The sequence below is a fragment of the Alligator mississippiensis genome, chromosome 1 (assembly GCF_030867095.1).
Source record: "Alligator mississippiensis isolate rAllMis1 chromosome 1, rAllMis1, whole genome shotgun sequence".
Lineage (NCBI taxonomy): Eukaryota > Metazoa > Chordata > Crocodylia > Alligatoridae > Alligator > Alligator mississippiensis.
The window spans coordinates 246572005-246599508 of NC_081824.1; the positions used below are offsets into that span (position 1 = coordinate 246572005).

Below are 27504 nucleotides of genomic sequence, written 5' to 3' on the forward strand. Positions count from 1 at the left end.
CCAATTACATTTAAGGTGGAATTCTACAAGTACAGTAATTCTGCAGCCCAGAGGCACTGGGGTTTCCCAAGAATGTAAACCTTTTATAACCCTTTATTGTAAAACAACTGTATATGATGTTGGTACATACTTTATCCATCATAAATGGATAATATGCATGATTCAGCAACTCACCAGACAGTAGTTAAGCATGAAAAACCACTTCATTCGAAATGAGATCTCTATTTACGTGGGCATAACCTGGAGAAACACTGACCTTTCAGGTTACAATTCTCCATCCTTGGCTTTTACTCATGTATTAAAAAAAACAACCCAAACCCTCAAGCCAAATATTTCCACAAATTTTAACAAGCAGATAGTTGGGGGAGGAGAGAGGCAAGACTTTTCCCATTGTAAATATATCCTTTTTATTTTTCCTTTTTGTAGCCTGGATGGATGAGCTTTGAGTGTTCCAAGCTCACTTTTGTTGAGGAGGGGAGGATGGCAGGTTTTCCCCAGAGAAGACTACGTTCTGTTATGAGTAAGTGTTGAGCCTTGGAAAACTGCCCCTCACCACCCAGCATGCTCAAAAGATGTTTGTGCTAAAGTCACTAAATATTCTCATAGACCCTTATTCAAGAAACCATCCCTGTCTGAGGACAGCACCTGTTTTAAGTATGTGCCAAAGTCCCATACAGGTCAAGACAGCTTAAGTACTTCCCTGAGTGAAGGCCCCGTGGAAAGACATTGTGTTTGAGTGCAGGCCTCTAAGCTAAAACTGCAGTCAACTGACTACTCTTTAGGACAACTCCAGAATCACTGTCAGTAGCACCTTAGGTGTCTATACATGTACTCCAAGGTGTGTGTGGGGGGTGTTTTAATTAGAGTGGCTCCCAGAGAGCCACTGTAATTAGAGTGCTACAGCATCATGTGTATTCAGCACCTCAAGTTTCAAAATGGCAGCAGGAGTGCTTTAACTAAAGTTCATTTGAAGAGCCTTAGTTAGAGTGCCCCGACCACCATTTTTAAATGTGGGATGCTGAACAGACATGGTGGTGAGACTTGTTGGAACCTTCTAATTAGAATGGCCCAGTGCTCTCAACTAATCAAGTCTGCTCTGATGCTTTCTAATTAGAACGTGTGGGAGCAGCTGTATAGACACTCTTAGTCTCTGGGTTAAGCAGACAATCATGGATCCCAGTGGCAGACATCTCCACTGGCACCTGCCCTGCCATACACTGCCCATCCTATACAGCTTGAAATGCCCATGTCTTTCTGCCTGCCAATCTATCCCCACGCTCTGCACTTAGGCAGCCCTGCCAAGGCTAGAGGGGTGGGCTCGCCAAAAGAGGAGTGTACCCCAGACAGCTCAAGGTTCGATCCATCTGGGGTTGCTGCTCAGATGGAGCTGCATAAGATAAGTGCCTTTACCAGGTAATTCTGGATCTCAGAAACTCCACAGGAAAACGACACCCAACTTTAAAATGGAGGGTACCTGGCTCTGGGCCTTAAGCCTTCTGCAGCTCTCAAGAACATGGGTGACTAGGGCCTTAGAAGACTGGGAAAAGACAGGGAGGGAGAAGAAAGTCCCACAGTATTCCCCTTTGCATATGTATTACAGTATAATCCTTAATGGCAGTCTCTCTTGGAGTTTTTCAGATAACATGGGTATACTAGCTTAGAATTTCTGTACACACTTAGACACATGTTCAACAACTTGGAGTTTTGTGTGTATTCTTCCAATCAGGTAAATGAGAAGTGGATAGTAAACTACATGCATTTACAATGCATATGCAGCTCAATTTACAGCTCATGTTAATAATGACTGTGGCTCAATAGATTATAGTAGAACTTTGCCAAATTATGTCACTGGAGGATTTGGTTCATGACATACTGTTAGGTTAACAATAATTTGGATTATTGAGAAGCATTGGATTTGCAGCTGAATACAAGGCATGACCTGTGGCCTAGCAATGCTGCTGACCACAAGGCAGAATGATAGCTAAGCCAGCCATTTGCTTATGCTAAGTACCATCTTAACTGTGTTAACCATTTTTCTGGAAAGAGCAGCAAATAAGTCTGTGCACTATGAACCAGCTACAGCGAGGAACGAGATAAAGGGTGGGGATGGCACAACTCAGGACAGAAAAACAGATTGGATTGTGGAAGATAACATGTAACCAAGATGAACATATGCAAAAGGGTGGATGGTGATTGGTAAAGAAACCTCCAAAGTCCGCCTATTGGCCTAAAGGGTTCATAGCCTTAGACACGTGCTCGTAGCAAAAAAGCATGTAAATTAATAGAATAAATAGGCAATTTCATGCTAACGAAACAAACAGTAAACAGAGGCAGAGCTTAACATAGGAGGAGAAATGGGTCGAACATAGGAGGGGCAATGGTAGAATAAATGTTAATGAGTATAAACCAAAGTGTATAAATGTGGGGAAAAAGTATTGTTCACTGCAGGTCCCCCGTTTGTTGTTTTTTTGGGATTCTTGTCCGAAGCTGTCTCCATTCTGAATAAAGCTGTTATGAGCAATGTGTGCTGGTGTTTGCTCCCTGCTTGCTCTGGCTAATGAGTAACAGGATCCATGGGCAATTAGATCGTCATCTCCCTAGTCGTTGGACGCCATGTGGAGTCGGGGTCTAACACATGCATCACACAACAGTAGTAAAAAGGTACTCTCCAGAGGTTTGGATTAACTTCCAAAATTAAATTCTTTTGATGAATTATTAAGTGGTACTTCATTAATGCCTGTAAATACACAGTCACAGCAAGAGGCTGTCGCAGGATATCTATTAGCTATATTCCCTAGACTAAACCTGTGAACCAGCCTCATTCATATCATAATTCAATTAACCAAAGCCCCAACCTAACCTGTTTCCCACAAAAATCCCCCCCCCCCATTCCCCCCGCCCCCTGGCCAATTCTAGGTGTCTGTCACCTGGAAAATTTTCAGTGTTCTAAGCCAATGTTTCACACCCTTTTCCATATCAAGACACTCCAAGGTTCCCCTCTTTCCCCAGGGTATAGTTCAGTATCCTGACTCCAGTTAGCAACACAAGGAAGGCAGTATTGATTGCCCATGGAGCATGGTGATGCTCAGCCATACAAAGTGTCACAGTCCACTGGAACATCCAGCCTAGTGGGTAGAGACAGGAGTAGGACCAGGGATGCTAGGGTGGAGTTCAGAAGCCTAGCCAGCCTAAGGACGACCTAGAATTAGGTGGTCAGGAAGCAAGCTGAGGTCAATCTGAAGTCCAAAGTACTAGATGCACAACCAGGGAAGACAGAGAAGAAGCCAGAGAAGTTACCAGGACAGGTACCAGAAGTTACTAGCCCTGTTAATCAATCTTCAGGGCAGGAGCCTCAGCCTTATCCTTGTGGCGGGCCAGTAGGGGGTGCTCCTATGTTGAGCCACCCACCTCACGCACCCTACCATCTTCCAGGCTCCGAGGGCCTCCCTGGGGGCGCCTCATGTCTGGCCAACCCCCTTCCTGGAGCACACCCGCTAGCCTGGGGATAACACTGCCACCACCCAGGGATGGGCTTGATTCTGGCTCTGTGCACCCTGGGAAACACAGGCTTAGTAGCCCTCAAGGGTACTTGATTCACTTCAAGAACTTGGGATGCTTCCCTCAGTCAGAAGCACAAGTAATGGTCTCCCTTAGTCAGCTGAACCAAGGGAACCCCAAGGCATAATCTAGACCCACTCCCAAAAAGTCTCCCACGCTAGGTACAAAGGAGAACTTTGTTGCTTACAAGGAGTAGGGTTGGAATAGGGGACAGGGTAGAGCAATATCAAAGAAATCCCATAGAGCAAACTGGCATGGCTGGGTAGCCTTTGATCACACATCTGAGTTACTGCAAGCTATATATCTAGTTAGATCTCAGGTAGCTTACTCACAAGTATCATTCAGAGGCAGGTAGAGATGCCCTCTGGAGGCAAGCAGTTCCTTAATCATGAGTTTTGTGAGAGAACGAGTTTCAGATGGTCCAGCTCTTCTCTCTCTCTGAGTCTTTCTCATGGCTGCTGCTCCCTCCTCCTGGGCAGTCCTTAACTTATGACCTCATTTATCTGGTCCAATGGAGGCCAGTACCTGTTGGCTGTCAGCCAAACAATTTGAAATGCATCACTAGTTTCTGGGCAGACTGGCAGTTCCCAGCTCCTCAGGGAGCAAGCCCCTCACCCAAGTATGTGATGCCAGTCACGTAGGCAGAGGGAGCAGGTTTCCCCCCTCCCTCAGGAATGTATCCAGCTCAGGTTACCTAAAGAGATAGGGTAAGGTGTATACCCTCTGCAGGGCCCATCTTAACCAAATTGTCACAGAGCCGAGTTTTTGGGGAGAAACAGAGGTGGCCTTCTGCCACAATCCTTATACTAAGAGATCAGTGTCCTATAGGAGATATGGTCTGACTGGGGATTAGGACCTATAGGAGAGAATATGGACATGAGTCATATGGGAACTATGACACCCCTGAGGCACCATGGCAGCTTGAGCAGACATACAGGTTAATGGCCACCCAAAAGGAGCATGTTTCAGCACTGCCAAATCAACCTTTATATTTACCTTCTGTTAAATAAGTGTTTGAAACAGGCTTGCACAGACTGCATGATATGTGTATAGCATCAAGGGTCCAGTTCCTGACTTCAGCTGGAGTTTGCCTAAGAGAAAACCTCAAGATGTTAAAATCTGTCCCTTTGGGAAATTACTTGCCTTTTACTTTTACTTTGAAAAAGTCAACTCCTAGCCTTACAGTTTGCTGTTCTCATACTCAAAGTATGAGTATACTCATCACAAAGTAGCAAAACAGAAAGCATCAAGGTGGCAAAAAGGAGGTTCTCAGGCTACTTGTTAATGGTTCTTTAGTTAACACTATTAACGGTACACATTAATTCATAACATTTTCTATCACAGCTTCAGAACTATACAAGTCAGTCCATTTAAAAAGGGTGATAGTTGCTACCTTCTACTGTGGCTGCCCCCAAGCATTGCAGTAACACTGTTGTACACTACTGTACTGCATCAGTATTTCAAAATACCAAAGGATATTATAAAGTATTCTAGACCACACTGTTACATTTCCCTTTGCAGTTTAGACCACCCCTGGAAAATACATAAGAATTATTTTAGCTTTAAATACTATTACTATAGTTTTGCTGTTAATTATTTAAAGCAAATTTATGACTTACTAGATTTTGCACTGGAACGTTTGGAAAAATGAAAGCTCTATTTACTGCTTGGCAAAAAACAGAGGTACTAGACCAGTGGCAGAACCATTTAGGATGCCAACTTGTTCATTTGCAGAGACACCGAGGCTCTAATTCTGCAAAATTTTACTCAGGGGAGTAGCACTATTGACTATGCAGATGACCACAGTTAAGTCCTAGTTATGATTTAAACATAAAGGGAACCCAATGCTTCTTCTAGATGGGAATGAATTTTACTCCATGTGAATAAAGGTAAAGCTTTGAATTTAGTGCTGGTGAAGACAGTCAGATTGATAGTCCTGGAGCCTGAAGTCATCTGTCCTTGGAACAGGCAACAGTCACGGATCTTCTTTTCCCCAAACTTTCCTGTTTCTAATCACCATGGCCATTATGTCGCCTCACAGAGCAAAAAGGGAGTTGTGTTTCTATAGCCATTTCATTGTGCAGCAGGGTCACACCTTTTGATCATGTTTTCCATTTTTAGTTACATGTCAGAGGACATAGTTGGGATGTCTAATAAAACAGCTGTTTAGGTGAGTCAGGAACTGCTGTCTGTGAGTTGGGAGCTTAAGCTGAATTTGATTGCCACTTACACCATCATTCCATCTTGTATTAGTCCTTTTTTTCTTTTTTTTTTCTTTTTTACAAGGTATTGCTGCATTTTATACCAGCTCAAAGATTTCTGCTAGTTCCTGGAAATGTGGTTGGAGACCTCTCAGTGCTGTGAAGAAAGATGAAGCCACTAGAAAACCATAGATAGAAACTGTTTGTCAAGGCTTCCTCAACATAGCAGCACTTTCTAATACCACTGGCCTGAAGTGCTTTGATTGAGTCTCGCAACCACTTCAAGAGGCAGAGAAGCATTCTCATCCTGGCTTTATAGGTTAGGTGTCGTGACCTGATTGTTGTTAAGCTGTGGCTCAGTGGCAGTAGGAGGGTCCAGCTGCCATAATGACCATAGCAGAAGGGCCCTGTCAGATCCGAAGAAATATGCAAATTCTGCTAAATGCCTGTCATCTACAATCTCAGACAGGACATGAAAAGAAGTAACAGAACTAGAAGCCCTGCAGTTCTGCTGTCATTATCTAACCTTTAGGAACCACTGCCTCCTCAAAATTGACTTACACACAGATAGAAGTAGCCTGCTCAACCTGGGGTCAGCTTCCCCAGGCACAGCAGGGGATAGCTGCTCTGAGAGGAACTTACGAACAGTTATGAGGAAACATTAAGGTAGAGAAATAAGGGGAAATACATGCATAGAGCTCTGTTGTGCTCACCCATTGCATGCTGTGTACCTGTGGGAGAAAGACAAGGCAGTGCTTCATTTGCAGATATTGTTTCGGTGTTGTTGAAAACTTATTATTAGTAGTATTTATTTTTCTTGCCTAGGACCTGCAATTATAGACCCTAGTGTTCAAGGTTCTGTAAAAACACAGAGCCAAAAAGATGGTCCCTGCCCCAAATTGCTTACAATCCAAGAAAAAGACAATTGCAGCAGACGGTTACAGGCAGATGGTTGGAGGAGTATGAGGAAGCAATGAGACAATATTAGTCAGCATGATAGACAGTGGTCTCAGCAGCCTAGCAGTTAATTTTTTTTGTGGGCTTTGTGGCAAAGGAGAATTTTAAGGAGGAATTTGGATTAAAACACAGAGTTCTGTGGATGTTTACTAGGGTGCTCCCAAGCATTAGAAGCAGCTTGGGAGAAAGTATAAAGGTATAATCTAAGAGGGCTGACATCATGGGCTGCTTGAAGATAAGTGTCAGTCTTTGGTAATGTGGGGTTAGGCCATTAAGGGTCTTGAAAGTGAAGGGGATTTGATAGCAAAGGGAAAGCTAGTGGAGGGATTCAAAGAGAGGTTTGGCCAGGTCAAAGCAACAGGCAAAGAGAATTATCTTTACCGCAGAATGCGGGGTGGATGTGAACATGACAAGGCTGCATTAGTCAAGGTTAGAAAAAGTCATTGCAGCACTCACGATGCAAGATGGCAAAAGCGTGGAAAAGGGTTTTATCTGGCAGGACAGAGGGGAAATGCTATGGTCTTAGAGGGGTAATGGAGAGAGAATATGCAGAACTTTGACCCTGCCTGAGTGTCAAAGTGAGCCTCACAAAAGAAAACTCTTACAGGTGCCAAACTCCATTGGGACTAGTACAAGACTGGATCTAGCACCCAGAGCTCCAAGTGCAGAGGGATTACACAGCCTGGTTGTACCTAGACAGGGGTGAAGGTACTAAGCCCTAGCCCTGCAGGGATGCAGGCAAGAAGGGCTAGAAGGAGAGTAAATCTGGCTCACCCTTTTCCCACAACAACAGCATGCAGGTCTGGACACTTTAGTGTCCAGTCACACTGATAATGTGAAAGAGGTTTGTGGAAGAAGTGCAGAAATGCTTTGGGAATTGATTGGATTGACTTAGCCTGAATCAGATGACCTGAATACATGAAGCTTCTCTAAAAGATGACTCAGTTTGGGAGCATCTTCAGAACAGACTGTAAATATCTGAAGAGCTTAACCTTTGGGAAGGAAGAGGAGTTAGTTCTTGGGGTAAGTGGGGGTATAACAAAGGATCATGAAGGGAAATTAAGCAAGTGAAAATGTAGACTGGATCATAGGTAGAACAGCCCAACAGTGAAATTTGTCAGGTTCTGACACAAACCTACTGAAGTCAGTAGGTGTCTTTCCATTAACTTCAATGGGTTTGGATTAGTCATTAGATTGTAGAACAGGCTTGCAAAAGATGTGAAGCAAGTCTCAATGCTTTGAACAGTCTGCAGGAGACTGAAATAAACACTAGTAAGGATATAAATGGATAAAACTTGCAGTGGCAGGAAAACAGACTTAATGACAAAATAATAGGGCTGTGTGAAGCTTTGGGTGCTGATTCAATTTGGAGGAGATTTGGCAGCCAAATCTACGAATCTGAATCAAATCAGGAGACCAATTAATTTTTCAATTTGGAAAAGATTTGGAGAGCTTCAGCAATTCAGGCAGTCCCTGCTTGCTGCCGCAGAGAGCTGGACCTGGACTCTGTGCTGGTAAGTAGGGGCGGGGGAGAGGAGGGTGGAGGAGACCACGGGGGGACCCCTGTCAGACCCCAACCCCTGCCTGCTCCCTCAGTCCTCCTGAGTGCCCCCCAACCCCCGCCTGCTCTCCCAGCCTCCCCCTACATGGCTGCCCTGCCCACCCCAGCTCCCGGATCTTTAAGAAAAAGCCCCTATACACCGGCTGCTGCCAGGCAGTGGGCTAATCCCTGCTGCCCCCCACTGCCCCACACTGCATGGGGGGCTCTGCCATGAGCCCCCTGACCTCTACCTGCTCTCCCAACACCCCTGCCATGGCTGCCCCATGTGGCCCCAGCTCCCAGGTCTTTAAAACATTTTTTTTTAAAGCCCTGCACTCATTGGCTGCTGCAGCGGCCATCGGGGCTTCTAGGGGTTTGTGGTAGAGCCCCCGACACAGCACGGGGCAGCAGGGATCAACCCCACCCCTGGCAGCAGCCGGTGAGTGGAGGCTTTTTTTCTTTTTTTTTTTACAGAGCTGGGAGCTGGGAGAGCAGGCAGAGGATAGGGGCTCATGACAGAGCCCCCCACACAGTGCAGGGCAGCAGGGATCACCCCCAACCTGGCAGCAGCCAGTGAGTGCCAGCATTTTTTTCAAAAAGCCGGGAGCTGGGGCAGGTGGGGCAGCCATTGCTGGGGCTAGGAGAGCGGGCAGGGGCTGGGGCCAATTCACTAATGCACATGGAGCTATATAGTATGTTTGAGAACATTGCTATTGCCAGTGTGACCGTCTTGCTTCTAATATCCATTCACGCGCCACCTTGGCATGTGTGCCTGGTGTTGGGCACAATGAGGTCTCATGCAACCTCTGAAGGGGGCCTCGATCACTCTGGGGAAGACCCCAGAACTTTCCTGCCACGACTTTCAATGTATCCTCAGTGGTGGGGTCTCCTATTGGAGGTCCCTCAAGATCGGTCATTCCTCCCAATGCATGTTTGTGGTGCTCCACCTCCCCCACACCCCTTCCATAGGCCAGGCTTCGACAGGCCACCTGATCTTGATGCAGCTTGCCCCCTGGTCTTGTTGGTTCTTAGTTTTTGTGCCCTTTTTGGTAACTGGTCTTATTTTCTTACTATTGAACTTGGGGTCTGCTGGGTGTCCACCTCTCCTGCATGCCTCCCCAGCTGTATACCGGCTGCCTGATGACTCTTGCATGCAGCTTCTGTTTTTAGGGTATCACCCACACCCCGTCAAAGTAGGGCTACAGACAATGGAAAAAAGAAAAAGGATAAAAAGAAAACAACAAAGGAACATGCACAGTCAAAAAGGGGAAAAAGGAAAGACACAAAAGAAAAGAGGGCTGACGAGGAAGGAGAGGTCAGGCTGAATAGCCCTTCCTCACTCCCAGCCCTAGAGCCTGTGCCTGGCCATGTCCCACAACACTGCTCCACTCTACGCCTCTGTCAGGATCTTCCTCCACTCTCCCCCAGGTCGAATCCTCTCCTGCATGCCGGTGCTGCCTATGACCAGTGTGGAGAGCTTCTGCAGCCTCCGCTGCCTTGGATGTACCCTTCCAAGCAGGATCTTCCTCTACACACTGGTGCTGCCTGAGGCCAGTATGGAGAGCCTCTGCTGTCTCCCATGCTCTCCTCTCTTTCCTGCAGGTGCTGGCTTTTATTCCAGCTGAGCAGTGGTCATTAATGACATCACCCACCCGTGCCAACTCCAGCTGTAGATAAGCATGGCTGACGAACCGTGCAGGCGTTTCTTCCTGGCATAGTTCATCCTGCATCTGATGTCCTAAAGCTAGTAAGTGACCCCTGATTTCAGGGGTTTTCCTCTCAGTGTGAGTTACCCCCATCCCGGGTCCCTGCCATGGGGAGGGTTTCTTGCTTTCCCATGACTGTACCCCTGGGACAGCCAGGTATACTCTGTTTGTGGTCTAGATGTGGTCCACATTATTGAACAAGCCTGAAAGTAAAAGTTAAGTTCAAGAATTCTTCCATGCACAGAGATCTGGAGGGAAGGTCCAGGGACAAATTGCATAAATATAGCCAAGTGAATCTTAGATGTCCCTAGAGACTTCCATACTATTGATAGAAGGTTTTTTTAGCCATCATATGCAGTATTGCCAACTCTCATGATTTTGGCATTGTTCTTAAAGTCTATGCTTTAGGAATGTGAAAAACTTAATTCTTTCTTTTATATATATTATATATAAATAAAAGAAAGAACTACATTTTTCACATTCCTGAAGTGAAGACTTTAAGAACAATGCCAAAATTCATGAGAGTTGGTAACACTGCATATACCATCTAGATCTATTTCTCAGGATGGCTAAAACATCAATAGGAACAGTGTCATTTTCTAACTACTTCCTTAGGACATTTCCCAGAAGTCACTTTAAGTTGAATATTAGGGAATATTTGAATACTTGGATGAGTTACACCCAGGCAGCAAGTGGAGTAGTTCCAAATGACCTGAAAGTCATTAAGTAGATAAGGAGATCAGAAATAACTCTCAGCCAATGCATAAAATGAAACTGAAGCTAAACAAATGTGAGGGTTACGTTCTGAAAAAGTACACTGCTCTTAGCTTGGGTGGAGGCGTAAGGGGTAGTTTCAATAAATTACATATTAGTTGCTCCCCTCCAGTGGTAACAAAGGAGTTAGGGGACTTGTAATAAGGTGCATAGCTCAGGAGCTGAAGCCCAGCCACAGGGGGTTAGAGGTTAATAGCCTAAGAGCACTGAGCCAGCTGATAGGGATGATTGGCTGGGCCCTGGAGGAAGTTAAAAGCTCCCAGAGAGATAATGCTGGGGAGGAGGGAAGCTGGGTGGGAGGGCAATACTGAAGCACTGTGATGAAGCCTTTGCCCTGGATGGCGATATTTTGTTTATTCTGTTTAGTTTCAGGTAGGAAAGGGGGAAGACTGGCTCCTGGGCCTGGCTGATGAAGTAACAACCTACTACAGGACTCCTGCTCTGAACCATGAAGAAGGTAGCAATAATAACAATAAAGACTTGTATGAGCAGCAGTATAACTGCCCCAGGCAGGCTGTCAGTGCTACCCTGAGGCTTCCAGTATAAATTAATTGTATTTAACTCAGAAAGCTGGTTCAAGTACAGTAAATCTTCCATAATAGTTACAGTGAAAAAAATCCGCTTGATGAAACCTCGCAATTAAGGTTTCAGATGTCAGGACAGAGTGTAGTACTTTCCAATTACATATAATTACTAAAGAGTCCTTTATTCTGGTGCTGTTATGAAAACACAACTTAAAAAAAATAATTTTCATTATGTTATTTAGCATGCTTGACTAGGATCCATAGCATATCTCAATCTACAGTTCCATCAGATCTAAACAAGGTAAGGCAGTATGTAGTACTTGAATGGGAAACTGCTTCAAAGGGCCTTCAGTGACTCAACAGGAAGTTGCGTGCTTCCTTCTGAATCAATACTGAGTCTCTGCATTGGGCTAGGGGCACTGTTCTACTGGAGAAGCCATATTTTAAGTGAGTTGTAAAGCTGATTTCTCCTTTTCAATGTAGTTTTTCTGATATTTTCTCCAGATAAGGTTGTTAGAGCTACTGTCTCAGCCAAACTCAAACTTGATTACATCTGTGCTATCTTCTTTTTAATGGACTTCTTGAAGAACAAGTAAAGTGGATTGGAAACTTTATTTGAAAGTGTGTTGGATTTTTCTCCTAGAGTTCTTCTCCAAACTATTTATAAAGGGTGCTTGTACACCAGTGGGGGGGCAGGGTTAGTCCTTAGAGTTGCATTCTGTGCCCCCTAAATTGAAACACTGGGTTTTTAATTGAAACCCACTGTTTCAATTTAGGGATTTCCATCACTGTTACAGTGAGGGGCCCAAACCTTTTTTTTTTTTTTTTTTTGGCAGAGCTTGCCCACAGCCAGGGGGCAAGCTGGCAATAGTTCAAGCGCCCTCTAAGCTGCAGGGGGTCTGGTCCTTTCCTCTGAGATGGCAGCACCCCCTGGGGCTGCCCAGGTAGGCTGCTAACAGGCTGGGTGCTGCCCAAGTTCAGAGGCAGCATCCAGCCTGATCCAAGTCTTTCCCAACCCTGAGCTGGGGCAGCACCTAACCCATTAGCAGCCTACTCAGGTGGCCCCAGGGGGCACTGCTGCTGTGAAGGGAAGGACTGGGGCCCTTTGCAGCTCAGGGGCCACTCAGTCTGCCAGCACCTCACCCTCCAGCCACACGAGAGATGGGCAGGCTCTACCAGAAAAAAAAAAAGGAATGGGCCCCTCGCCACTTCTGCCTTCAGCAGGCACCTGCTAAAGGCAGAAGCAGTGAGGAGCCCAGTCTTTTTTTTCTGCAGTCTGCCTGCCCCTCCCTCGGCCAGGGGTTGAGCTGACTAATAGCTGCAATGTATCATTGCAAACTAAACTATATCGGGATGTAGTTTACTTTGCAACAATGCAAACTCATTTGAAACCCCCAAAACTCCTGCACGTCTGCAGTGTGATGCCATTAAGCCACACAAAGTGACATTTTGATCATGTCAATGGTAATGGTAATGGCGTCACGTGTACAAGCGTCTAATATTTTTTATTTAAATTTATATTACAACACATAAAGAACAAAAGACTTTTAAATAGATTAAAAACTCTTCCCCTCTCAATTATTCAAATTTCAGTCTCAAACTATTTCTGATCTCATTTAAACTCCTGCTGACTCTCTAACCATCCAGAGGGTCTGCTAACTCAAACACACAACATGAGATTTTAATTTCAAATGCAAGATGTACTAGACTCTCCACAACCTTCAGGCTCTTTTGACATTGGGAAGAAGAACAACAGGGACACAAGCCCAGTTTTCTTTGCCTCTGTAGATCAAATATAAACCTGGTATCCCCCCATGGGCAAGCTACAGAAACTTACCAAGTAATCTGTGGAAAACTTTTTTAAAGAGGGCCATAGCAGTTATCAAAGTTCACAAACATGCTACCAACACATGATTTAAGATGTCCCATTTCCCAGGGCCAAGCCATCAAACTGAATAGGTTTAAGAGGTCAGTTATCTTCAATGTTTGCCAAGAAAACAAGTCCACGCAGACGGCGTGCAGAGGCTTTTCCAGAATGAGGATTTCATGCAAAACTTTTCACACGCTCTCCCAAATTTATACCATGACCCAGAGATCATAATATCACTGCAAAATGCTGCAGGGGTAATTCTGACTTAATCACTTTTAATAACTCTGCACAGCCATGCAAGGGTAAATCTAAGGTCAGCACCAGATTGATCTTTGATGTTAAAACGGCAGGAGCTTTAATTCTCAGACTGGTCATGGGAATGAGATTGAGCTGAAACTGATCACTACGTATAATGCAACTTCATGAATAAGTGTTTCAGTTTTAACTATTCAAAGGAGTTTTAATTATTCAAAGGAGCTAATCTTTGTACTTGTTTGTACCAGCACAGAGCAAGTGCTGAGTGGGTGTGAAATGCTGCTGTTCATAGCTGGTGCTGTTTGACTCTTATTTTGCACTCTCTTCACACGAATATCAATGACTGATGATGAAGAAAGTAGCATTGGTATTTTAACCATTAGGATTCTTGGACTGGTGAGGTGAGGTAAGATCTGATAAAGGACACTTGAAGCACAAATGTGTGCCCCTTGCCTCTCCCAGCTCCATGAGTTGGTCCAATAAAAGATATTATCTCACTTCACTAATCTGGTAATGAAGAAGCAGGCCTCAAATCTTTCCCTTCAACTGTGACTGAAACTGAATAAAATTCTATGCCTTGTATTGCATGGGAGATCAGACTAGATGACCACTGTGTTCTCTTTAGGTCATAAGCCCCATGAAACTGTCAATAAAAAAGTGACTGAATATGCATTAAAATCCACTCCTAGGGTATGCCGTCTTTCACTTCCATTCTAGTCACTGGACTTTTCTGTTTTTTGTGGTTCTTCACAAGGGAAAAAAGTGAAAGAATCTGGAGAAATGGTTGCTGAATTTTGACACTGCTCTTTCCTGTTAATTGACTGCCTGGCTTTTCAACCCCATTCAACCATCTATAGTTTCTTGTGTGACTCTGACCTCTGACCTGGGACATCCATCAAGCCACTAACCACTGAGATTTTGCTGGTTGAAATGAAAACTTCCAAGTGGAATCTTCTTGCCAACCTATAATTACCCCTGGGGTTTCTGATGGATTCTGCTCCAGCTCCTGTCTTCAACCATTGTTCAGCATTGAGCAGCTACTTACTTCAGAAGCAGTTGCTTTTTGGCAGATGCAATGAGAGGCTCACACACACCTCTTGCAGTCTACCTCTCTTGTCTGTCCTGTTGTGTTCTCTCCACATCCCTTCAGTTCCTGCTGCTGTTCTCTGCACCCAGCCTCCCATTTGCATCTTGAGACCAGGGAAAGCTGTAACCACGTCTTGCAGCTTTAGAGTTTGTACAGGCAGACAGCAAATGTGACTTTGCAAGGCTCTGCCAAATTAACAGCATCTATCCTTAACTCATAAGAGACACTGCTGCTCTCCATGTGTATCTCTCCCCCCACCCCCGTGTCTCTGTCTGCTTCTCCCTCTCTATGTGTCTCTCTGCACACCTATTTCCAAGTCTCTCTTCATCAAGCGATCTTAACTTGTCAGAAACATCTATAAATCTTCCAATATCTGTGAGCATGAGTCCATCAGAGTCCTTCCACTACCCTCACTGAAAGAGGCTCTCTCCATTTATCATTAGAACTAGAATCTTTGCTTTAACATCACTCTATTTACAGCTTTTGTGTAATTGAAGTTATATAGCTCCTTTCTGGGACGCAGTTCTTTTGACCCAGGGATTGCCTAAATATCTAACTTGCACTGTGTTGAGCATACAGTTAGCACTTAAGAAATAAAGAATCATTCAGAACATCCCCAAAGTGCTTTCCAAACTTTCAGCTATATTGGAAGCCTCAGACAAAATGATTATACAGCAACTTTGAGGGGGTAACAGGAATGGGAATAACCCTGTCTACCTAGTTGCTATAGCTGGGGAAATGCTGGTAGGTAGAATGCCTACAATGGAACAGGGTTAGGACACTAGGGTGCACGTATCATAGGAAATCTAATAGGCATGGGTGACTACGGCCTAGGTTTTGTACCATGTTCAATACACATCACTTCTAGCAGCACAGATCCTGCTAAATACCTGCTGGGACTTTGACTTGGTACTAGAAAGATCATGTTAGTTATTAGTAGTTTCATTGCACAGTGGTTACTACAAGGGTTTTCAGGGCAGGGTAATGGAGTACTAGGACTCCTGGTCTCTGTAGTAATCCTTTCTGCTACTGACTAGCTGTGTGACTGTGGACACCTCACATCAAATGTATAAAATAGACAGTGAATCAGCCTGGGGCCTTTGGGTGCTCCAGCAATACTAAAAGACAAAGACAACTGATTGATAAATAAATTGGAATAGCAGACAGTCACACATGATCATGTCATGAGAAGCATCATTCTATTCATGAGAAACTCAGGAGAGAAGCCTGTAGAGACTGAGTTAAGGACTGAAATTCTATCTTTTCTGTTCAATCTTTTTGACTTCCAACAACCTGGATGACAGAGCCTTTGTGCTGACACCATACAGAAGGAAAATGAGATCCTTTACATGATGATAACTGACCTAGACTGTGGCTTTCTGAATTTTTGTAAAACATTTGGCCCCCCAAACTTTGCTGTAACTGTCCCGAGGGTGTGTTTGTTTTCCTTACCCCTGTTCTACCACATTTGCCTCTTCTTACTTTGACTAAATCACAAAATTTAAAGCCAAATCCGGCTAAGATGGCCATATTTTCTTTGACTTCCTCCTAAAGGCCCAAATCATCCCAGGCATCTTGCAATCAGAAACTGGTTTCTTGGTTCTTTTTTAGAGCTTGACTCTCCCTATTCAGCTGTCTCTGAACCTGAAAATATTCTTAGTCAAACTGTATGTCCAGGTTTGGCACTTAGAGGATGCCATCATCAGAGCATGTATTGTCCATCCAATTCTGTACAGTATCGGCTATACTTAATGCCCACTGAAGCAAATGGAGTGACTCTCATTGACTTTAATGGTACTGGACTCAGGCCAATGCCCGCTGAAGTTGTCAGGCATACTCTGTCAAATGAAATGGGCAGGGCTACGTTCACCATAGGAAAGTCATTCCTGTGCCATGCCAGTCCTGCAGACCCCTTTTCTTGATGGTGAATATGAAAGCAGCAGTTTTTGCAGTGGCTAAGCAGAGCACCTGGGAGTCAGGATTTCTGGGTTCTCCTGTTAGTCTAACCATCCCCATTTAAGGGAATCTGATAGGTTACCAGATGCCCTGACATTTTACTTGGACAAGATTTTCAGGTGAAGAAGAAGGAAAAACTGCAGTTCCAGCTACTGATTTTGACCCTAAAGGCACATGAATTGAGAAGTAAAGTCTGAAAACTTCCTTGGAACTACATGTGGGTGAATCCTACTAGGATCCTGACTGTCCCATTGAAAGCTCCCTCGTCTAGCAAAATTGAGGCTGTGTCTATGACAATCAGGTGCTGAACTGCAGCAGACCTGAGCTGGCCGCAATCTAGCTCACTTCAATATATCAGCAGTGAAGACATGAGAAACATAGGAGGCAGTGCAGGCTGTATATGAGCACACAGGTGTCCTGAGCACTAGCTAACACTACTGTACCATATGCCACTGTGTCTTCACTGCTATAGGTACCTGCGCTAGCATAACTAGTGTGGGTAAATAGGACACCAGCCCCAGGTGCCATCTGAAAAGGCACAAGAATGTCAGCCTGCTGCTGTTTCTCACCCAGCCACTACCACTACCACTGATGACCTAGCTACTACCATTGGCCCAGCCACCTCCCCTAACCTGGCCACTGCCACTGCCCAAGGCACAAAGCTTTCTACGTACACCTCTCAGTACCTGATCTAGCTACACTCAAACTAGCTAGGCTAAAGCATCTAGGGTATGCCTCTATTTATACAGCTTACACTGGTGGCTGCCATGTAAACATTGCCCTGAGTGTGGCTTGCAACTCCTGTAGCTGAGCACCTGGTTACATGGCATTTACAAATCTCACTGTATTATCTTATGAATGATGAGCGGCTAGGGTTCACCTTTCCTGCCAGGCTATTTATCAAATGATGAGCAACTCCTGCCATGCTGCTTTAGAGAGGTGACAGCACAGTGACAGCTTGAAGAAAGGTTGTCTTCCCCAGGGAAATTTCAGGGGTTTCAAGTGAAAACTTGGAATATGTAGAATGCAGCAAAATCTGACAGCAAGCCCCTCCTCTTGCGGAATCTGCAAAAAAGGGAAAGTACAACTGGGCACCAAAGATTCAGGAATTCTCCAGTCATTATTAATAAGAATCTATCTGAATAATTGGCGTTCATAACTGGAAGCCTTGTGACTCACTCTCCATGGTAATAGGACTGGATAAGAAATGGCAGACAGGTAGACAGACATAAATTTCATTGACTTATGATTTTCTTGTTTTCCTATGCCTGAGGAAGCAAAGGGTAGGTCTGCCTCACAGAAGGTCTGTTTAGTCGCAACACGAAGGAGATAAGCCCCCTCCCCTCCCCTTGCATGCACCAATCCCAGAAATGAGGTAGGAAAGGCAAACTGAAGGGTGAGCTTGGCACTGTGCTCACAACCTGTACTTCTAGGATGCCCAAGGGCATCAGCTACCATTTCCTGCACACAAAGCAGGAGTGGATAGGTGAATTTTATTTCCTCAGTCATGCCTGGACCCTTTGGTACCAGGATGGAAAAACTGCATCTGTCTTATGTCTTAGATTTTAAGCTGTTTGTGACAGGGACCATCTTTTTGTTCTGTGTTTGTACAGCACCTAACACAATAGGATCCTGGCCTTTAACTGGGTCTTACTACAGAGTAATAGTCATCCTCATCACTGGCTGGAATTTGCTTCATCAGTGCAACTTTCTTTCTCGTGTAGCTGAGCCACAGCAGTTCTCCTCACTCTTATAGCAAGCTTGACGGAGACCCAGTGCAATGTGACCTCAGTGACACTTCCTGCAAGAGTGGTAATGGTTTTGACCTGCCCTCAGTAGCAGTTAGACAGATCTCAGCTATGAGACTAATCATCCAACTATGCAGACTAATAGTACCCATTGCTGCTAACCTTTGACAGCAATGGCTCTATTCCCATACTACTGTGGTTACAGACACTGATGGACTATGTGCCCAGAGTGGGAAGGCATTTTTCAGACCAAAAACTTCAAGGGAATTTATAGTACCTGGCTATGTGATATCTTTCTGACCCAGTACAATAACAGAAGGGCTTTCCTACAAAATCCAGTGATGCTGTTATTCTCCAGGGCCACAGGCTGTCTCTACACTGCACCTTTGCTAAGCAGCCCTCAGTCACCATTCAAAGCAGTGGTGTGTTGGGCCTGCCTGATACTGCGTGTTCAGCAACTCACCACAAGCAGTCTTTCCAGGTGTCCCAAGAGTACTGAGCCACACAGCAGGTCCATTTTGTACAGCTGTCCCAAAACAGTTATTCAAACATCTTGTACTAGAACATACCTGGCACATTTGCCAGCAGGGCTTGTGCCTTTCACCCAGGTATTCCTGGCAAGTTTGGCAATAGTCCAGGGGTTTAAAAATGAATAAATATTCTTTCACATGGGGACCACTTAGCACCAGTTTTCATCTGTAGTTGTGCTCCAGCCCAATAATGTTCCCAGGCTCAGAATACCTGATCTCTAGCTGTGGCCCTAATTCAGTCTTATACACCAAGGGAAACTGTGCAAATTTCCAGAAAAGTATTTTCTTATCTTCATGTCTACTTTCACACTCTTAAAATGCTTTTTTTCAAGCACGTTTCATGAAGGTGAAAGATCTAAGATTAACAAGGCCTGGAGATAGAAACAGTGATCTTCTGTTTTAAGCACAGACTAAAGCAGCTGTGACCTGCCATTGACCTGCTGTGTGACCTTGAGTATGTCACTTCAGTTCTCTGTCATTTTGTTTTCTCTCCCACTCATGCTCCAGCCTGCCTATTCAGAGAGTTAATACTTTAGGGTCAGCCTGTCTCTTCCTACGTATGATGATGCCCTGTACAATAGAACCTCATTTTCAGCTGGGGTCTAATAATTAAGATTGTATAGCAATGGGAACTCTTCTTTTGCACTGTCTACTGTTAATCTGCCTAAGCATCCAGCTAGAGGAACTGTCCTTATGCGGTAATTTAATTCATTCCTTGGGCATTTATATATGTGCTTGGGGGGGGGGCTTTATTTAGACCGGCTGAGCCGCTCTAACCCAGAGCATCAGGTGTATCAGCATATCACGTGGCACTGGAGTGTGCTGGAGTACAGTAATTACCATGCTCCAACAGACTTGATTAATCGAGTCTGCTCTGATATGCTGTAATTACAAAGCATCGCAGCAGACTCTATGTCTGTGTATAAGTGCCCCTTGTGACCCATTCAAACCTGGGAACTTCCACCAGATGTGCACATGCAAGAGCATATTAATTATACTCATGCTGGTTTCTGTAAGATTGCTGCTATTGCACGAGGAACTTCACTAACACCAGCGTGCTCTTTTATACGTAGGCTTCTGCAGATGTAGCAGCCAAGAACGCAAGCTAGTCAGGAATTATCTGATGAAAATGTTTTTGTCCAAAACCTGGTGATTTGTTTATACCAACATTGAAATTTGATGGGGGTGGGGAGAACAGATCAGTTTTAACAAAGCTTTTATCCGAAATGGTTTCTCAACTCCAGGATAGAATTTCTGATCAAAATACTTGAGAGACATCCCATCTGGGAATAGCCTGGAATCAGGACATCCAGCTACATAGAGGAGATGTAGGTTCTAGTCCTGGTTGAACTTAAGTAGCAACTGGAATGTGAACCTGGGTAGAGTGGATTTCAGGAGAAAGACCTCACCACTGGCCTATTTGCTGTTGTCTCCCTTGCCTTTCCCACAACAGACTTTCATGCAGAACTTTGAAAGGTCTCAGTTTTGTCACAGTGTGGAACAGAAACTTCTAAAAAGCTTAAAAAATTTGTGGGATAGGAAAATCATTTCTCACCCCGCACGAAGGGCAGCAACTTTGGGCCACAAGTCACTTCAGATAGATGAGTTTCTTGACATTAAATGAATCAGGCATTTTCAGAAGCCTTTTTCCTCTCAGTAACTAGATTTCTCTCTCTCTTTTTTATTTCTTTCTTTTTTTTTTCGTGTCCAGCGCTGTTCTGCTCTGAAAAGTGCCTGTAAGCTTGGCACAGTGGGGGTTCTGTATGGCATCACATATTAGATTTGCTCATTGCACAATCACAAAAATCAGTGGGGAGATTTTCACCAATGCCAGTGGACTATGGGTAATAAAAGAGCCTTTCTAACTGATACCCCTGTAAACCTGGTCTTCGATGTGAGAGTCCATCCTGTGTGTTTAGGAACTCAAGAGGTTAATCAGTTCAGCATTAATGCAAATTATAGGCATGGAAATACATTCAGGAAGAAAAGGCAGGGAGAGCAGTCTTCTCTTCCTTGTCCAATTCCTGGTGCTAGGGGAGCTTGTGATGATGTAACAGGCTCTGTCATGGGGTGAACAGCGCTTCTCCCATTCTGTACTACAATCAGCAGTTCTGCTGCATTGACTTTATTGCTCAGTGCTTTGTTTATCCAGTGAATTGACTAGCAAAATACATGTTAAGATCCCAGCTGAACCACGCCCGAAATGCTGACCATTCTCCTAGCACAAGGAAATGCCTTTTCTGATCATTGCCCTGCATGTGGCTGAAGAAAAACAGGAAAACCCCAGAGCGGGTGTTGCCAGAGATTCCGCCTCCCATCAGGCATCATAGCAAAAGGAATTTGCATAAAAAAATAGATCTGCCCAGGAGTCTCAATATGATCTCTAACCTCTGTGGCACAGCATTGTAAAACATCTCCACACAAGCAACACACAGGCAGGGTTTCCCTGTAACCAAGCTAGGATGTTATCATTACATGGGGGGGAAACCTGATTAGGAAAATTCATTTTACTCTTCCCTACTGCACCTGTTGTCTGCTTGTTGCAGCTGCTCATTATCTTACACTCTGATACTCTGGAGAAAGGGCTGTCTTTTTGTGATGTGTGTGTGTGTAGAGCTTAGCACAATGAGGCTTTTGACCTCAGCCTCTAAGCATAACCATAAATCATCCTCATCCTCATTATCATCAACATTGAGCTTATTACCTTATCCTGAACGCTCTGGTTTTCAGAGAAAACTCCACTGGTAATAACAATACTGATAATCAAGGGAATCAATGCTGCTTTCACTGGGAACACCCACTTTCAAAAACACAACCTCCTCATTCAGTATTAAGTCTTTGAATAACGCTTTTCACTCTCAGTACTAACTCTTTTTCAGAGTCAGCCTTTCTCATCATCCCTGCAAAATGCTATTTTCACAGTAATAATTGGCTTGTTCAGTTTGTGGGTCTTAATATGTGTCCACCTTCCTGTGAAGCAGGAAAATATGGTTGTCTCTTGTTTTGATAGAGGGAAACAGACATACAGCCATGAAGAGACTTGTCCTCAGAGTCTTGCAGAGAGTTGGTAGAACAAGAAATAAAACCTCCAAGTCTTTTGCAAGGGCCGTGAAGTCACCCCTCTCCCCTCTCTGCCTTCTCCCTCCTTTATCTTTGTGAACATGTACTCTCATATATCTTTTCCTTCTGCCATCTTTCCCACCACTTTCACCTCTCATTTCTGTTCCTCTTCCTGTATCGCCCCTCAGCATGTCTGTGCTGTGGTTTCACATCACTCCCCCTAATATATATTCATTCTCGCAACTGGGGCCCTCCACCCATACCAGAAACTTTAATTTGAAAGACCTACAGTGTCTTCTTACCAATGGTGAATTATCTTTTGAAGCAAAAAGGTGACCTTTCCTTTTCCACATAAAGAGGAGCAGCTAAGTATGGATAGGCTGTCCCCTGGGACCAACTTATATTGTGATCCACTCAGATTTTACCCAAGGAAGTGTCTCTAAACTCAATGTGTGCTTGGTTGGGAGATTTTCAGCAAATATGTATGTTGCTGTAAGTATTGCAGTAACTGGTTTTGGTGAAATAATATAGTGGATGATACTATTCTGACTGGGCAATGCTAACCAGTCTCCCCAAGGCCTCATACTGGATGTCATCATCCTTAGAGAACTTAGAAAATGGAGGTCCTGCCCATGGCACTATCTTCAAAATTAGGAATGTTAGGGTCATTAGGTATGAATCTAATCTAAATCAGGTGAAAAATCTCCTAAACAAGCTTTAAATCTCGGAGCTGTTTGTAAAGCAGTCCTTCAAGTTGCTCTCTTGTTCCCCCTTAAAGTTTTAGTGCACTTCAACTTTTGAATCTAAACCGTGTTGCTGGAGGACTGCCTGGCTTTGCTTTGGCATGCTTCTTCCCCTGGATTTCTGCCACACTAACAATGTTAGCTACTTTAATTGTTATACTAAGAACATGGAAAATGCAGCTCATGCTAGCTTGTGGCTGTGCTCTTCAGGCTGAGGGAGCCTTTTGCACTCCCTGCATGTCCTGCTTGAGAAGATAACTTTAACACTTGGCCAAACTTCACTCTGTCACTGGGCTGCAGAACCATTTCCCCCACCCCATCTCAGGTCTATCACAGAGGAATTTGTTTAACGGAGGAAGGGGAGCTGGATGAAGCCTTTCCATCTGTGTCACTGGTTATATGTGGTGGAAGGCTGTCCATTGCTCTTAGCTGGCTTGTTCTTCTATCCGTTTATCTGGTGCTTGATAATACCCTGTCCTTAATCAGGAATGCCCAAGCTCTAGAGTGCAGCCTGAAGGCCAAGTGGAGACCGCAGAGTCCTATCACACTGCCCACAGCTGCCTGGTGTCTATAGCATCTATTAAAGCTGTTCGACTGCAAGTAGAAATTTTTTTAGTCAAAACACTGCAGGTAGATTTGCAAGCAAAATTATGTACTTGGATACCACAGACATGAGAGTGGCACATCTGTCTACAGCAGGTCATTTCAATATGAAATATTAGGTCTCCTGGCAAGTTGCCATTGTACCCTTAGTGCCACAGAGCTTGGGCTTCTCTTTAACGTATGCTCAAAGGCTCCATTAAGGATCATCCCTATAAAGATGATTATGCAGAAGTAGCCTAAGGGCTGGCTTTTCTTCTCTGTCCCAACATTTCCCCTGTGGTAGTTTCTAGCTGCAGAGATGGAGATGTGATCTCATTCTCAAGGCTGTTCCAGGGAATGAAGGACGGCTTCTGATGCAGGAGATGTGGAACTGATTCCTGATCCCATTAAAATTTATTGTGTGACCTATGGCAAGCCACTTATTCTACCACATCCCTCAGTTTTCCATCAGCCAATGCTTCACAAGGGTGTTGTGAGAAGAAAAATTCATTAATTTTTCTGAGGGGCTCAGCAACTCCAGTGATGAGTGTCATGCAATTGTCTAGATCAGGGGTTTTCAATCTTTTTTTGGTCAGGGTACCCCTGGCAGCCAGTCAAGACGCAGGGAGTCCCCCGGCAGCCAGTCAATGAGCTGTGGGAGAAGGGAGTGCCCCGGCTACCAGGCAATGAGCATGGGGGGAGCGGTCGCCCATGCAACAGCAAAACCAGAAGTGCCAGTGGCATCTCCGCACCACTGCTGCGTGCCCCCTGGGGCCTTCCAGAGTACCCCCAGGGGTACACGTACCCCCAGTTGAAAACCCCTGGTCTAGATCACTAATTGTCAACCAGGGTGCTGTAGCCCTCTGGAGTGCCTTGAGATTCTTTCAAGGGTGTCACAGAGTACCACACAATGTTATAGCTCTGTCAGGTGTGCAAGCATGATTCACAAGATAAACCCAGAGATTTAAAATTGGAATCTATGGTGTTATAAACTTTCTGACCTATTGTGGTCTGTCTGAGTTCTTTGCAGTTTTTTTTTCCATATTCAAGAAATGAGTGAAAACTAAGAGCTGGTATTTTCCAAAGGGGTGCCTAGAGTCTTATAAGCAGTGTTTTGAGTCTAAAAAGTTTAAGAGCTACTGGTCTAGGTGGCTGAAGGCATGGACAAAAATGCACATTGCCTCATGTAATTTACATTACTTCATAAACCAGTATAAATTACATCAGGATCAGGAGTGGACAGATGTGTCACTATCCCTCACCACTAGGTGGCCTGTGACCAGCTAGAAAGAGAGAGAGAGAAAAGCTAAACTGGTGTATCTTATACCAGAAGAGTTTTATCCCTGTGTTTTTTAGGTGTAATTATCCACAGCTTTAGGTGACATTACCATTGTTTAGGGGTTTGGGTCATCTATCTGCTAATCTTTTACACAGGTGAAATACCAATTACCCCCAGCTTAAGTGAGTTGCCTGTCCTAGCATAATTAGCCCATAGGCCCTTTGCCCTGTGTCCCTAGCCAAATTTCTCTGGCAACTGTCAGCCTGCAGCCCAGAGACGAGATGAAATTAGGTGATTCTTATGTGAACAGGATATATAAAATGCTTTGGGGCTCTTTGAGATGAGATGGATTTTAAAAACATAAGCAATTCTAAGTAAAATCCTGGCCCTGCCAGAATCAATGGGAAAGCTCCCAGTGACTTCTCCAGGGCCCGGATTTCTTCCTCTAATTACAAAGTCTAACCTCTCAGCAGCGGCAGCCCAAGTAGGTAAAATCTAGATCAGCCAACCTTTGGCAAACTGAACAGAGGCTCCCTGGCCAGAGTCTTCCTCCTCCTCTCCTTTTATCCTGTCTTTATCTGAAAATGAAGATCATTCAAGACAATGGCCTCTTAACCAGGCAGTTGTGAACAGGATACAGCGCTTGTGAGAGCAGCTACGGGGAAAAGAAGGGTGCCTTCACCTGCCACAAGACTTTGTCTTTGGCAACATGGGGTCTCAATAAGGACAAAGTTGGGAACAGCCACTCAACTACAGACAGTAACTAGAGACAGGCCCTCACCCAGATCCCAGATTTCAAACATCCTACTTTTTTTCTGGATTCAAAATCCAGACCTGCAGTGGGGTCAAAACCAGGGCAAGTGGTCTCTCTATAAAACAAACCCAAACCCCAACCTTGAATTCCCCTCATCTCTAGCTGTTTAAAACCCTGCATCATGTGGCTTTTGCCTCTCTCACCACTTACATTAGAACTAAGCAGGATCAAAGGCATCCTGTTGTCACTGAGGAAATAGTTCTATGCGCCTCCCCACATCACCCTTTCCACCCCACCTCCAGATGAGTCAAAGGGGACTAGGACTGCTAACATGACTGGACACTGCGCCTGTCGAATGAGTCAGTGTCAGCCTATTTATGCTCATAGACTGTTGGTATATGTGAGTGTTTATATTTGGGGAGAAGGAAAGATTATGAGTGAAGATGTCACTGTATGAGTACGGTTGCACATATTTAGCAGGAAGAAAAGACAGTGCTATCGTGTGTGTGTGTGTGTGTGTGTGTGTGTGTGTGTGTGTGTGTGTGTGTGTGTGTGTGAAAGTGAAAAACCATGTCAGTGTGTGAGTCTCAGGGTTTAAAGCCATAGGCCAAAGCATTGATGTCAGACAATATGATGGCATAAATCAACCACAGACTGGAGGCAGAGCAAAGGTCACGCACGGCCATGTATGTGACATCATCTTCAGTATCACTAGGGTCGAGTCATGAATAATTTCAGCAGGAAATCATTCTCTCAGACCACATCTCAGACCCTGGGATGTTCCTTTCCCCTCAAGGGAACACATCGAGTAGAAAGGGCCAAATAAACTAAACTCAGTGCTGTGGGTCTGCCACCCTTTAGTTGATGAGTTCTCTGTTGAACACAGTTTCTGGGTGACCAGCCAACAGTCAGAAAGAGAGTTTATTCATTCTGCACCGTAAAGGACAGGGTTTGTAGGAATGACAGGAAAAAATGGGGCACTGGCGGAGAAGTTAAAGCTGACAGATGTCAGTGTGAGGTTCAGAAATGAGCTTCAAGGGGGTTTATTACAGTGCAGAATTTTTTTTTTTAGGGAAATGAAGATAATGAAATTAAATTAGTTTTGGGCCATTGCAAAGCTCTCAGCATGTACTCTTTCCCACAGTCTCAGTTTGTGTGTGGAATGTATGCTCAAAAGCAGAGAGGTTCTTTCCAAGCCAGTTTTTAGTGGTCCACTGCAAGCCATAAAATGGATCTACTATGCATTAAACCCATTGGAGGTGACAGGGATAAATCACATAAGCAGGGGGCAGTGTTAATGTAGCTTTTTGTACTGATGTTTTACGGATAAACAGAGAACTTCTGTGTCCTGAAAAAAAATGTGTGGAGGGCCAGTGGACATGGACAGAAGAACATATACCTAGGTGTAATTTACATTTATTTTGTATACTACTGTAAATTACACCAGGATCAGGAACAGACAGACATACAGCTATTCTATATTCCTACACTCCTATCCTGGAACATAGGAATGCCTCATCACTAGGTAGTGGGGAAAAGGAATGGTTTGCTTGCCATGAGCAAAGTGCTACCCCAAGATGAATGCAGACAGACAAAACCTAATACTGTGTAACTTACACTGGCGGGATTCTATCCCTGAATCTTTCTCCATCAGTTTAGGTAAAATTTCCCTGGTTCGTGGGTTTGTGTCACACAATCACAGAATCATAGAATAGTATGGCTGGAAGAGACTTCTGGGGGTTATTTAGTCCAAGCCCCTGTTCAAGGCAAGATCTTCCTATCCAAACCATCCCATAAAAGTCCTTGTCTAATTTATTCCTAGAATTATACAATCAACCCTGTTGCACATCTACAAGGAAAAACAAAGACACCAAAAGCACCCTACTCTGCTTCAAGTAAACCAGGAGGATGAGGACTGTCAGTGTCCTGCCACTACAAGGGATATTAAAACGCACTCAAGAGATCTGCTACTACTGTCTTACATGGGTATAATGCCAATAATGTTGAGGTCAACATGTAGCCTGTCCAGGCTCTGATTCTCCCCTCAGTTATACCAGAATAAATCAGGAATAAACTCAGTAAAGATAATGGTATTGTTCTGCCATAATGAACTGGAGAATGAAGGTCATGCCCATGAAAAGGGAGAGTGCCAGAGACTAAAGGCTTCTGTTTACCTCCAGGCTATGTGCAGCATGTACAGAAGCAATGTTCACTTCTGTACACTATCACCCAAGTAACATGCCTCTGTCCTGACCCACAGAGAAATCCACAAGGTCTAAATAGTTCATTCCTTCTCCATTGGCCATTGTGTCTCCTGACTGAGACAGCCAACCCAGGGACTGTTTGTGAAGTGGTCTGAGGGGCCTCCTAGACAGCGTTT

At 44.5% G+C, this 27504-nt stretch overlaps 1 long non-coding RNA gene across 3 annotated transcripts; it reads left to right on the plus strand.

Annotated features, from left to right (window-relative positions):
• Positions 1-411: 411 nt before the first annotated feature.
• On the plus strand, positions 412-27504 carry LOC109280408 (uncharacterized). Of its 3 annotated transcripts, none has more exons than XR_002086726.2 (3): positions 412-520; positions 9859-10003; positions 11103-11874. It is a non-coding gene; the product is annotated as an uncharacterized LOC109280408 (long non-coding RNA). The 3 variants fall into 3 exon arrangements; XR_002086728.2 differs by lacking the exon at positions 412-520 and adding an exon at positions 26947-27504 and having other exon boundaries at positions 4029-10003; positions 11103-11193; XR_002086725.2 differs by lacking the exon at positions 412-520 and having other exon boundaries at positions 4018-10003.